This window comes from Geotrypetes seraphini, chromosome 7 (genome assembly GCF_902459505.1).
Source record: "Geotrypetes seraphini chromosome 7, aGeoSer1.1, whole genome shotgun sequence".
Taxonomy (NCBI): Eukaryota; Metazoa; Chordata; class Amphibia; order Gymnophiona; family Dermophiidae; genus Geotrypetes; species Geotrypetes seraphini.
Genome location: NC_047090.1, coordinates 26,687,922 through 26,700,606, shown reverse-complemented (window position 1 = coordinate 26,700,606; position 12,685 = coordinate 26,687,922). Strand labels below are relative to the sequence as shown.

General features: G+C 44.3%; 1 pseudogene; it reads left to right on the top strand.

Annotated features, from left to right (window-relative positions):
- Positions 1 to 1,233: 1,233 nt before the first annotated feature.
- Positions 1,234 to 12,685, top strand: part of LOC117363682 — a 65,279-nt pseudogene continuing 53,827 nt past the window's right edge.

Genomic DNA, 12,685 nt, shown 5'->3' with positions numbered 1-12,685 from the left:
TCCACACCTGGTTTACAGTCCTAACCTTTGCAACTGATCCTTTTAGCTTCTTTTTAACCATTTTCTTCATTGTATCATAGTATTTTTGGAAGAAGTAAAGAAGCGATTGATTTGCATGTACTTCTTCCATTGTATGCAAATAGATCGCATGCTTATTCATTGTAGAAATCTTGAAAATCCCACTGGGTTGTGGCCCTGAATAATGGTTGCCTGCCCTGGATGAAGTGGAAGCTTGCAGTTTATAATTTATTTATATTTAGAAACATAGAAACATAGAAAAAGACGGCAGATAAGGGCCGTGACCCATCTAGTCTGCCCACCCCAATGACCCTCCCCTATTTAACTCTGTGCAGAGATCCCACTGACGATCCCATTTCCTCTTAAAATCAGGCACGCTTCTTGCCTCGATCACCTGAAGTGGAAGTCTATTCCAGCGATCAACCACTCTTTCGGTGAAAAAGTATTTCCTGGTGTCGCCGTGCAACTTCCCCCCCCCCTGATTTTCCATGGATGTCCTCTTGTCGCCGTCGGACCTTTGAAAAAAAAAGAAATCCTCTTCTACCTAGATACGGCCCATGAGGTACTTGAACGTCTCGATCATATCTCCCCTCTCTCTGCGTTCCTCGAGTGAGTATAGACGCAATTTATCCAGCCGTTCCTCGTACGGGAGATCCTTGAGTCCCGAGACCATCCGGGTGGCCATTCGCTGGACTGACTCAAGCCTCAGTACATCATTGCGGTAATGAGGCCTCCAGAATTGCACGCAATATTCCAGATGGGTCCTCACCATGGATCTATACAACGGCATAATGACTTCAGGCTTACGGCTGACGAAACTCCTACGTATACATCCTATGATCTGCCTAGCCTTAGATGAAGCCCGCTCCACTTGATTGGCAGTCTTCATGTCTTCACTGATGATCACCCCTAAGTCCCGTTCTGCAACAGTCCTTGCTAGGATCTCGCCATTTAGGGTGTAAGTCTCGCATGGATTTTGACTGCCGAGGTGCATGACTTTGCATTTCTTGGCATTGAAACTCAGTTGCCAGGTCCTTGACCATTGCTCCAATAGGAGTAGGTCGTGTTTCATATTGTTCGTTGTGCTCTTGCTTGTTATATTACATAGTTTGGCGTCATCGGCGAATAACGTTATTTTACCGCAAAGCCCCTCAGCCAAGCCAAGTAGCTTACAATCAGGTTTCAAAGTAACTGTATTGTACTTCTAATAGAATGATGCGTTGTGCTATTGGTTCCATGGTACAAGAGACTGTCAGAGTTGGTCCAGAATCTGTCCTATTGCAGGATAATGAAGTAGCTGAGATAAAGGGGGCAAACCAAAGACTGGCTCAGTCAGTTAAGGATGATATTGAACTGATTGGTTACTATCTTCTATGGGGATTTTATGCGACAGAGGAGAAAGGTGATCTTTACACACATTTGAACCAGTGGCCTTCTAAACTGCAGAAAACCATCTTGCCTCTTGCTCCCTCTTCCAGTCCCCTGAGGACACATAGATCTAAAGTCTCGGAAAGGAACCAGCCCTCCTGTGCTAGATAGAAGAGTCACATGAATGACTGGAAAAGACCATCTCTGTCGGTATTCAAAATCAAGACTCAAATCCCACTTCCTTGAAGATGCATTCAATTCCAAATTCTAACCCACCTTCTAAGCACTGGTATCTGTCTTAGCATTCCCTCTGTAATTCCCTCACTTGAGTACAATGCATTGATGCACCTTCTTGTCCAGTTTGTCTTGACTAGATTGCAAGCTCTTTTGAGAAGGGACTGTCTCTTCTATGTTTTGATGTACAGCACTGCATACATCTACTACAGGGGTCTCAAAGTCCCTCCTTGAGGGCCGCAATCCAGTCGGGTTTTCAGGATTTCCCCAATGAATATGCATAAGATCTATGTGCTTGCACTGCTTTCAATGCCTATTCATTGGGGAAATCCTGAAAACCCGACTGGATTGCGGCCCTCAAGGAGGGGCTTTGAGATCCCTGATCTAGTAGCACTATAGAAATAATTTGGGGATTCCGTATGGAATCTTGCTGCTCTTTGGGGATTTCGCATGGAATCGTGCTGCTCTTTGGGGATTCCGCATGGAATCGTGCTGCTCTTTGGGGATTCCGCATGGAATCGTGCTGCTTTTTGGGGATTCCGCATGGAATCGTGCTGCTCTTTGGGGATTCCGCATGGAATCGTGCTGCTTTTTGGGGATTCCGCATGGAATCTTGCTACTCTTTGGGGATTCCGCATGGAATCTTGATACTCTCTCTGTAATTCCCCCCTGAGCACAGTGTATTGATGCACCTTCTTGTCTAGATTGTAAGCTCTTTAGAGCAGGGATTGCCTGTTTTAATATACAGCACTGCGTATGTCTAATAGCACTGTCTAATAGAAATGAGTAGTAGTAATAGTAAAAGGTAAGCGAGTCTGAAGTGAATGAAATTAAACAAAAAGCCATTCTAGTACATGTGAGAACTTGCTAGAATATACATTGTGGGAGTGCTGTTCATTGCATCTGTTTATTCCATCAGGCGTTTTAGTGCTACTATAACTTGGGTGTAAAAGCCTCCCACTCGATAAAGAATAAGATAGTCTAAAAGAATTCATAGCACGTTCATGTAACTTACAAAGTAGACATCTACTCAAAACAATGTCTTAGAGAAAAAAGGAAAACTTTCTTCAGAATATTTGGACAGAGGGAAACAAATGTTAGCATGTGGAGGGCAGAGAACGGGCAACCAAGAGGTCTATAATGACTTTTGAGAAAAAAATTCATGGAGAGATTCATGAACGCAGGATTAGTGCAAGAAATGAAAACTCAAAGGGTTTTAAATTTAAAATGAGGACAGACTATTGTTCAGACCTATTGGAAACCTTCTAAGCAAACCTTCCCTCTGATGTCAATTCTGATGTTGGAGAGGAAGGCTGTGGGTCTGGTGCTTGCAACAAAAATGATTAAGGGCATGGAAAACCTTGCTTATACCGAAAGGCTGGAGAGGCTGGGGCTCTTCACCCTGGAAAAACGGAGACTTAGAGGGGACATGATAGAGACCTATAAAATCATGAAAGGTATAGATAAGGTAGAGCGGGACAGATTCTTCAGGCTAGTAGGGACATCAAAAACAAGAGGGTACTCAGAAAAACTGAAAGGAGACAGATTCAAAACGAATGCTCGGAAGTACTTCTTCACTCAGAGGGTGGTGGACACCTGGAATGCGCTTCCAGGAGAGGTGATAGGACAAAGTACAATAATGGGTTTCAAAAAGGGCCTGGATGACTTCTTGAAGGAGAAAGGGATTACAGGGTATAGATAGAGGGGTACTTTACATGGTACTTCAGGATTAGGGCATAAACAATTCAGGTGGTGGGAACTTACAGGTCAAGGACCTGGAGGGCTGCCGCGGGAGCGGGCTGCTGGGCGCAATGGACCCCTGGTCTGACCCGGCAGAGGTAATGCTTATGTTCTTATGTGCCTGGCCCTGCGTCGGGAAAGCAGGGAGAACAGAAAGCAAAGGCAATGCGAGTCTATCGTGGAGCCCAGGATGGGCTCTGCGATTGACTTGAGTTGCCTTTGCGATCTACTGGTTGATCTCCCTCCTCCATGCCACACTTGCGCCCCTGTACCTCTTTAAATCTTCGCCAGTGCAAGCAACTTTTCCAGTCTGCTGCTCGCCCTGCTCTGGCTCCTTTCTGAAATCACTTCCTGGTCATGAGGCCAGGAAGTGACGTCAGAGGGCAAGCCAATGCCAACACGAGCAACAGGCTGGAAAAGCTGCTCGCACTGGCAAAGATTTAAAGAGGTACAGGGGAAGGGAGGGTGTGTGTGTGGTATGGGGGGGGGGGCGCAGAAAGAGTGGGGGGAACACAGGAGGGCGCAGGGAGCGCCACTGCCCTGGGCACCTCCTACCCTCACTATGCCACTGTCTGGAAGTGGTATATCAAATCCCATTCCCTTTCCCTTATAGCAACATACAGTAGCCCATATTGATAACTTTTCTCTCTAGCATCATGTTTGTTTTTAAGTAAAAATATAGCTTAAATCCTATATCAAGCGTTTTATAGCACCAGCCATGGTGGTAGCAGCTCTGATGCTCAGAATTCTATGAGCATCAGAACTGTTACCTCCGTAGCTAAAATCCACACTACAGTTTTGTAAAAGAGGGAGGGGTTAGTTTGTGATTATATATTCTATACTAGGCGAAGGTGTGTTCTGTGTGTTCGAAAGACATGGTTTTTTGTTAGGATTGACTGCAGGATTGATCTGTACTAGTCTGGCTTGTTTAGTTTCACAATGGGTGTATGATGTTGTACTGCTCATTGCAGTATGTAAGATGCTGCCTTTTCCTAGGTACTCATGTGTGAGTGTGACGTGTGAATTGTTACTAAAAATCATGTTTTCATACAGATGGGGGGGGGTGTCAAAAAATGATGGGCCCCGGGCGTCACATATGCTAGGTACACCACTGCACTTCAACAGACTCCGGACGATTCAGCACACAGCTTGTGCGCCTTATCTTCAGCACACCTTACTACTGGTTACCAGTGGAGGCACGAGTAAGGTTTAAATTCTCATGCCTCTGTTTTAAGTCAGTTTGGGGATTGGCACCTTCATACCTGCTATCTCATTTCGTGCTATATAACCCCATGAGGATAACCAGGAATTGTAACCTATTTGCTTACCCGAAGATTTTAGGCTGCAAACTTAGGTCTTATTTAGACAGGATGCTTGCTTTTCAAACAAGCAAACAGTCCTGGTTAGGTAATTATATCAGCAGAGCCATGAGGTCCTATGGCGCTTTTAGAAAAGAAATTAAGACAGTATTATTTGACAAATTTATCTCTTAATCTGTGCTTTTATCTTTAACATAATTAATTTTACTCCATTAATTTTAAATTTTTAATGTCTTTTTTTAATATAACAGGCTGTATTTCTTTTGTTATTATTTTGTATTTCACTGATTGTCCAGTTTTTCTCTTTTGTGGAAACCGCCTAGAATTCTTTTGATTAAGGCGGTATAGAAAAATAAAGTTATGCTATCTTATGTTATGCACTGGCTCCCGAACGAGGCCTGCTCACTTTTCAAACTGGGTTGCTTCATGTACAAGGCTCTTTAACGGCCACCTACCAAACTACATGACAGAAGTATTTGAGTTTACCTCGACCCGACCTGCCATTTTGCACTCCAACTCCATTTTCGCCTACCCCTCCCTGCAAGGAAAACCTAAAAAAAAAAAAAAAAAAAAAAAGCTTACGTGACAAAACCACTATCGTATCAAGCAGCTCATCTCAGTTGGGAACTACTTCCTATTATAGGGTCTTCTTCGTCATACGTGCATTTTCAGGCGAGGATTGAAAACATACTTGTTCAACAAATTCCCATTCCATTAGACCCTGTGCCTTCTTTGCGTGTCTCACACGCTCCTCAAGACGATGGAAAAAGCTCTATGCACAGACTCATTCAACTCTTACTACCTGCCCCTCCCTCACCACCTTCTTTTGGGTCTCCGTATCTATCTGCACCGGTATTCGAAAGCTGTTCACCTACTTGAGTTCTTCTCGTATTACTATACCATAATTGCATTTGACTCTGGCCTTGTCATGATTTGTACTTGTATCCAGTGGCGTACCTAGGGGGGGGCGGGGGGGGCGGGCCGCCCCGGGTACCAGCCCTAAGGGGGTGTTCCCGGCCTTGCCGTTCAGTCCCCCGCCACCCCCGAAGGACCGCTCGCCCCCCTGGCCTCCCCGCACCACCTATGAACAGCCGCAGCAGGATCGCGAAGTCAGCGTCAGCATCCCTGCGCTGCTTCCTACGACGCGATCCCGCCCCTCCTCTGACGTCAGAGGAGGGGCGGGACCGTGGCGCAGGAAGCAGCAGGGATCGCTGACGCTGACTTCGCGATCCTGCTGCGGCTGTTCATAGGTGGTGCGGGGAGGCCAGGGGGGCGAGCGGTCCTTCGGGGGTGGCGGGGGACTGAACGGCAAGGCCGGGAACACCCCCTTAGGGCTGGTACCCGACGCTGACTTCGCGATCCTGCTGCGGCTGTTCATAGGTGGTGCGGGGAGGCCAGGGGGGCGAGCGGTCCTTCGGGGTGGGTCGGGGCATCAGGCCTTCAGGGTGGGGCGGGCGGGCAGGCAAGCAGGCTTTCAAGGGGGAGGGGGTGACAGGCAGGCAGGCAGGCCTTCAAGGGGGGACAGGCCTTCGGGGGGGGGGGGGTGCAGACATTCAAGGGGTGCAGGCCTTCAAGGGGGGCAGGCAGGCCTTCAGGGGGGTGCAGACCTTCGGGGGGGGGGGTGTAGGCCTTTGGGGGGGTGCAGACCTTCAAGGGGGTGCAGGCCTTCAAGGGGGGAAAGGCAGGCAGGCCTTCAAGGGGGGGGGTGCAGGCCTTCAAGGGGGGAAAGGCAGGCAGGCCTTCAAGGGGGGGACAGGCCTACCAGGGGGGGGACAGGCCTACAAGGGGGGGACAGGCCTTCGGGGGGGTGCAGACCTTCAAGGGAGTGCAGGCCTTCGGGGGGGGGGGGGGCAGTCCTTCAGGGGTGGGGTTTAGGCCTTCAGAGGGGGACAGACCTTCGGGTGGGAGGTAAAGTCCTTCGGGGGGTGCAGGTCTTCAGGGGTGGGGTGTAGCCCTTCGGAGGGGGGACAGACCTTCGGGGGAGGGGGGTCCTGGTGTAAAAGTACACAGAGGGAGAGAGGGAAGGGGGGGTTCAAAGATACATGCATATGCCAGACTTTGGGGGTTAGAAATAATGGGTCTAAAAACAGAGGAGTGGGAGAGAGATGGTGCATAATGGGATTTAGGGAGGGAAGGAACAGAAAGGGAGAGAACTTGGAAACAGGGGATGGTGTGGAGGGGGGATAGAGATACTGGATAGGAGGATAGTTGGGAACAGAAAGGGAGAGATGGTGGATCCTGGGGTGGTGGGGAGTTGAGAAAAGGTGAATCTGTGGATGGAGACAAAAAAAAGGAAAGATGCCAGATCTCCGGGAGAGGGAAGGGAAACGGAAGGGGAGAACAGAGATGGCAGACGGATGGTTAGCACGGAGAAAGGAGACCCTGGCAAGCAAGACAACAAGAGCCTGGGACCAACAAGATTTGAATATTGATCAGAGAACAAAAGGTAGAAAAAATAATTTTATTTTCTGTTTTGTGATTACAATATGTTAGATTTGAAAAGTGTACATGAGACAGCTTGAAATGGGAACTTTTCTATTTTTGTGAATGGCAAGGCTGAGTTCAGTTAAAATATATGCTTTATAAGAAAATATAATAATGTGTTTTATAAAGTTTATAAGCATTGCTGGCATACTCGGTGAGGTGTTCCTAGTGTTGGTGGTGGTGGTAGCATGTCAGTGTGTTGAGAGGAAGAGGTAGTCTGGGAAATTCTGCTGAGCAAACTCTGGGCCCATTTCCACCCCCAGTTAGTCCACTCCACTCAACTGGTTCACACACTGAGTGGGTCTTTGGGTGTTATTTCTGGGTAGTTGTTTTAGAATCTCTTCCAGTGGTTTGTCAGTATCTCCTTCTGGTCCAAGGAAGGAAACTTTGTCAACCTTAGCATTGACCTTCAGAATATGTTTGTAACAGCGCTGCTTGTGTGGCATTAGGCTATGTAGTGATCGAAAGAAAAAAACAGACCTTTGCACATTTTTGCACTATATGGTGGGTGTATGAGGAGATTCATTTCCTGCACAGTTAAGTCCATTTTTTCTACTGAATAATAGTATAGGTACAATGAAAGTAAATAGCAAAAATGTTTGAGTAGATAATTAAGGAAATCTTTTTCATATTGCTTGCTTATGGACTGGGAAAAAAGACTGTTCAAGCAAATGTCTCCAGAACTGCTTTAATGGAAAAATGTGATTTTTTTTTTTTTAAGTACTTTGTGAAATTTATTGTTGTTGTGAAATTTATTGTTATACTTTGTTTAAACTTAAAAAGCGGTGTCATTAACAGTGAATCTAATCGAAAAATCGATTCAACAGGGTGAATCGGATCGAATGAAATATTTTTCTCTGAATCGGGCAGCACTATTGGCTACCATGAGAATGGGCTACTGGGCATGATGGACCATTGGTGTGACCCAGTTAGGCTATTCTTATGTTATGTTCTCATCTGTAGGGGCCTTTGTTTTCACTTCTTATTTTAATGTATTTTTTTCCTGGGAACTTATCAGTGTTTTTTTATAATGGGAACAAAAATGGAAGAGAATTAATGTGTGTGGAATGGGGGGGGGTAACTAATTTCTTCAGCTAAATAATTCAATCCACTTCAAACAGACATAGGAGAACTCACGCACCATTCACACACCCTCCAACCAAAAACGTCAAAAGAAAAAAACTGTTCGACAACCTCCTAGCCATTCGAGCTGCAACACTTGACCCCCAACTCTACAACCTATTGACCTCGACCACAAACTACAAAACCTTAAAAAAAGAAATAAAAACCCTTCTATTAAAAAAACACATAAAACCAAACTAACATAATCAGAACTGTCCCAAGCATCACCTGCAACTACTCCATATGTACTTCTGATGTCATGACAATTCAGACATAATTTATGTTATGTTATGTTTGGAATAATGGTTACATAAATGAGGTTCAATAAAAGAAAATTTTCTGTGGGAGCATTTGTTGGAACTTCTGTTATCCTGATTTCTTCTATCTGTGGGCTTTCTTTAGCTAACCTACTTATCTGGGGCTTTCCACTTCTGCAGCTGCCCTTTTCACGGTCCACTTTGCGCTTGCACTCTCTGGGGAGGGGGGGTTGGGTCTGGGCTTGGTGGGGTAGGTGTGTCTGGTAGTTTTGTCTGGGTGGTGGCTGGGTGTTTCTTGGGTGCTTGTTGTGCGGATTGGTGTGTCTGGTGAGCGGTCTGGGTGTTGTTGCTTGTGGGGGTTTTTTTCATTATAAAATATGGCTGAGGGTCTAGTCCGGCTTATTATTCTTGTGGGTTCTGGGGTGGGATTTGTTTGCTTGCCCCAAGTTTTGGCCTTTTGTTGTGTATTGCTATGCCTCTCATTGGCAATTTTCTCTTGGGAGAGGCTTGTTCATGCTTGTTGTTGCTGTTACTCTCATTCTGTGTTCTTTTTGATAATGTATAAGTTTCTGTACAGACCATGGTTGCTTGTCTGGACCTTTTGCCATTCTCAATAAAAATACTTTGGAAAAAAAAAAAAAAAAGAAAATTTTCACTGCCTGTTTCTATTCTGACCATTTATTCCATTTCATGGTTATTGCAAAAAAAAAAAAAAAAAAAAATTTTACATGGGGGGGGGGGGGGGGTGTCAAAAAATGATGGGCCCCGGGTGCCACATACCCTAGGTACGCCACTGCTTGTATCCTAACCTCTCATGTATGGCCTTCTACTTCACTCCTGTTAACCGCATTGAACTTCACGGTGTATTGCGGTATCCAAATAAAATTTTATGCTGTGTTATGTTTAATGAGATTAGCCATGTTGAAAACTATGCCCCTAAGGAGCTAAACATTGAACATTAGAACTATTTAGAAAATTGCACGATCAAAATTTTGGAAGAAAAACATTCTTTTTCTTATTTTGGACCTCTGAGATACTGCACATGGAGGAGTGTGTGGCACAGGGGTTGGATCTACAGCCTCCGCACCCTGGGGTTGTGGGTTCAAGCCCCGCGCTGCTCCTTGTGACCCTGGGCACAGTCCTCCATAGCCCCAGGTACATTAGATAGATTGTGAGCCCACCGGGACAGATAGGGAAAATCCTTGAGCACCTGATTGTTAAAACCGCTTAGATAACCTTGATAGGCGGTATATAAAATCCTAATAAACTTGAAACTTGAAACACAGATTCCCTTCAGCTGAACAGCAAGCATGTTGGTTATTTGGTTGTTCAGAGGCCTTGAATGTTCACAGGAGGCTCTGATGTTGCATGATAATAATAATAATAACTTTATTCTTGTATACCGCAATACCATGGAAGTTCAATGCGGTTAACAATAGAAGAGACTGTACATTTACAGCGATGATACATATTACAGTGTTGTTACATTTACAGAGATGTTACATAAATAGCAGTAATAAAAAGGCATATACTAAAGAAGAGACTGTACGTATACAGCGATGTTACATGTTATAGCGGAGGTACATTTACAGTGATGTTAAATGTGAGGCAATGAAAAGGCAGGGCAATTAGATAAAACAGAGATTGAGAAAGAGAGGCCATAGTGGCTTGGGAGGGGGGGCGTAGTCAGAGGGAAAGGAGGCATGTCGAGGTCAGGAGGGTGCAGGGAAGGAGGGAAGGCAGCGTTAGCGGAATTTGTCGAAGAGGTAGGTTTTTAGTGACTTCCTGAACAGGTGGTAGGGCGGGGAGCTGGAGATGAGGGCGGTAAGGCACGTTTCCCCGCCCTCTCTTTCGCATTTCTTGTTCTTTGCTTTTTATTAGAGTTTTTCTTTGCTCATTTATCATTGTGCAAGGTCACTCACACCTTTTCTTGGGGGTTTTTTTTTCTATTCATCTTATCCAGAATGAAATATTTCCAAATTAGTTTCACCAGATAGTTTGGATATATCTCAGTTCCTTGAATCATCTAAGGACACAATAACAAAACGTGCTACTCTGTTGGTAGTGTTCAAATCAGAGCTAGAGAAACAAGCTATTTTGAAGTTGTATTTCATGAAAAAAACAAGCTCTGTTTTGTGGCCGAGTGTCAATTTTCCCTTATGTATCTCTAAGCAGACCCAGTTGGAGAGGAAGCAGTTTCTAGTGGTGGGTGCGACCTTCTTCTTAAAATTTCCTTGTAAGTGCCTTATTTCGTGTGCAAGTGATAATGTTTTTGGATCCAGTCCAGTTACATGACTTTCTTAAAGATAAACCTTTGCAGATTGTTTCTTAATTTTCTTTTCTTTTCTTAGCTTGGGAGGATGTTTTTGACATCAAAAAGTGAGCCACACGTTTTTGCCTGTTAAAGATGGTTTAGTTACTTTCCCCCTCTTTTACTAGGGTCTCCTTTTACGAAGGTGCACTAGGGACTTAATATGCGGAATAGCGCTAGCCGCTACCGCCTCCTTTTGAGCAGGCAGTAGACTTTTGGCTAGCGCGCGCTATAGTGCACGCTAATCCAATGAGTGCTATAAAACCACTAGCGCACCTTTCGTAAAAGGAGCCCTAGGTGCGCTATGCTTTTTAGCGCGCGATAAATATTAGCACACGCTAATCATGTTCTAAACGCTAACCCATGCATGTTATCCTATAGACGCATTAGCGGTTAGCGCACGAGTTGCTTTAGCGCGTGCTAAAACGCTTAGCGCACCTTAGTAAAAGAGATCAGAATAATGTGTGCTAGATCATTGATGATGGTTATTTCCTTTTATTGTTTGATGTGCATTTTATGCTGTTGTTGAACTGATATTTCTGTATGTTTGTTATTTAATTGTATTTAATTGTAATAAATAAAGAATTTTTTTTTTTTTTAAAGAAATATTTCCTCACTACAGGGGAAGAAGAGGAAAAATAAAAACAAATCCTGATAGCGGTGGAAAGACTGGATCTGTATAAAATGGAAGATCAGAGATCAGAAATATATAAAAATGACATTTGTCTGTAGTGCCAAACATAATAACCCCCTCCCCCCCTTTATCTGTGCTATCAATGAAGCTAGAAATAGTTTTCTAAAATGGTATTTGTTTTCAGACATGAAATATTTGTCTTTCCGTTTTGTTCCTCATGAACAGAGTTCATCACTTTGGCCTTCATTCTGCAGAAATCTTATGTACACTAAAAATTAAGCCCAATTCTAAATCTCTGTAGATCAGAACTTGGAATTATCTGGACATCTTTGTGCGCCATGAATAATATGTTCAGATATTTGTCCATATATATTAATCTAGAATTTTGCTGTTGATGGATTCCCCATAAGCGCGCTAACAATTAGCTTATGCTAAATGCCGTACAGCTCACTTTATACGTATGGGCTATATGGCATTTAACGCACAATAATTCGTTAGCACACCTTATTGCTTCATGCTAAATGCTGTGAACTAATATTACTTACACCCATAAGAAGTCAAAAATCTCTTATCTGAATTTGAACCAGCATCTGTTGAATATGTGCATGTATTTGCTGCCTTTAGCCTGGTAAGCGACTAATCTAATCCTTTGTTTTATAGACTGCATTGTGCACGCAAAGTGAGACTCGATAGGGTTTACCAAAAAATGTATAAATAATATAATTGCAGAAGATGTCAATCTAAAAGAGTATCAAACAAGACAGTCTTAAGATTTTTCCAGAAGATTTGATAGGTGAAACATGATCTTAGATTAGTAGGTAGTTCGTTCCGAAAGATTTTAAAAAGAAAAGAGAACAGGAAACTTGGCTTCTTGATGTGGCACCTTTAAAAGTCGGATGTAACAACTTATTCCCCCCCCCCCTTTTATGAAGCCCTGTAACAACTTATTCCCCCCCCCCCCCTTTTATGAAGCCGCATTAGCATTTTTTATTGCCGGCCGCAGCGGTAAAAGTTCTGCCATTCATAGAACTATGAGCGTCAGAAAACTTTTACCGCTTCAGCTGGCGATAAAAAATGCAAATTCGGCTTCATAAAAGGGAAGGGGGTATATGCATTAAGGGGTCCTTTTACTAAGGCGCGGTAGCCGTTTTAGCGCACGCTAAATATAATGGATGCGTTAGCGTTTAGCGTGCACTAA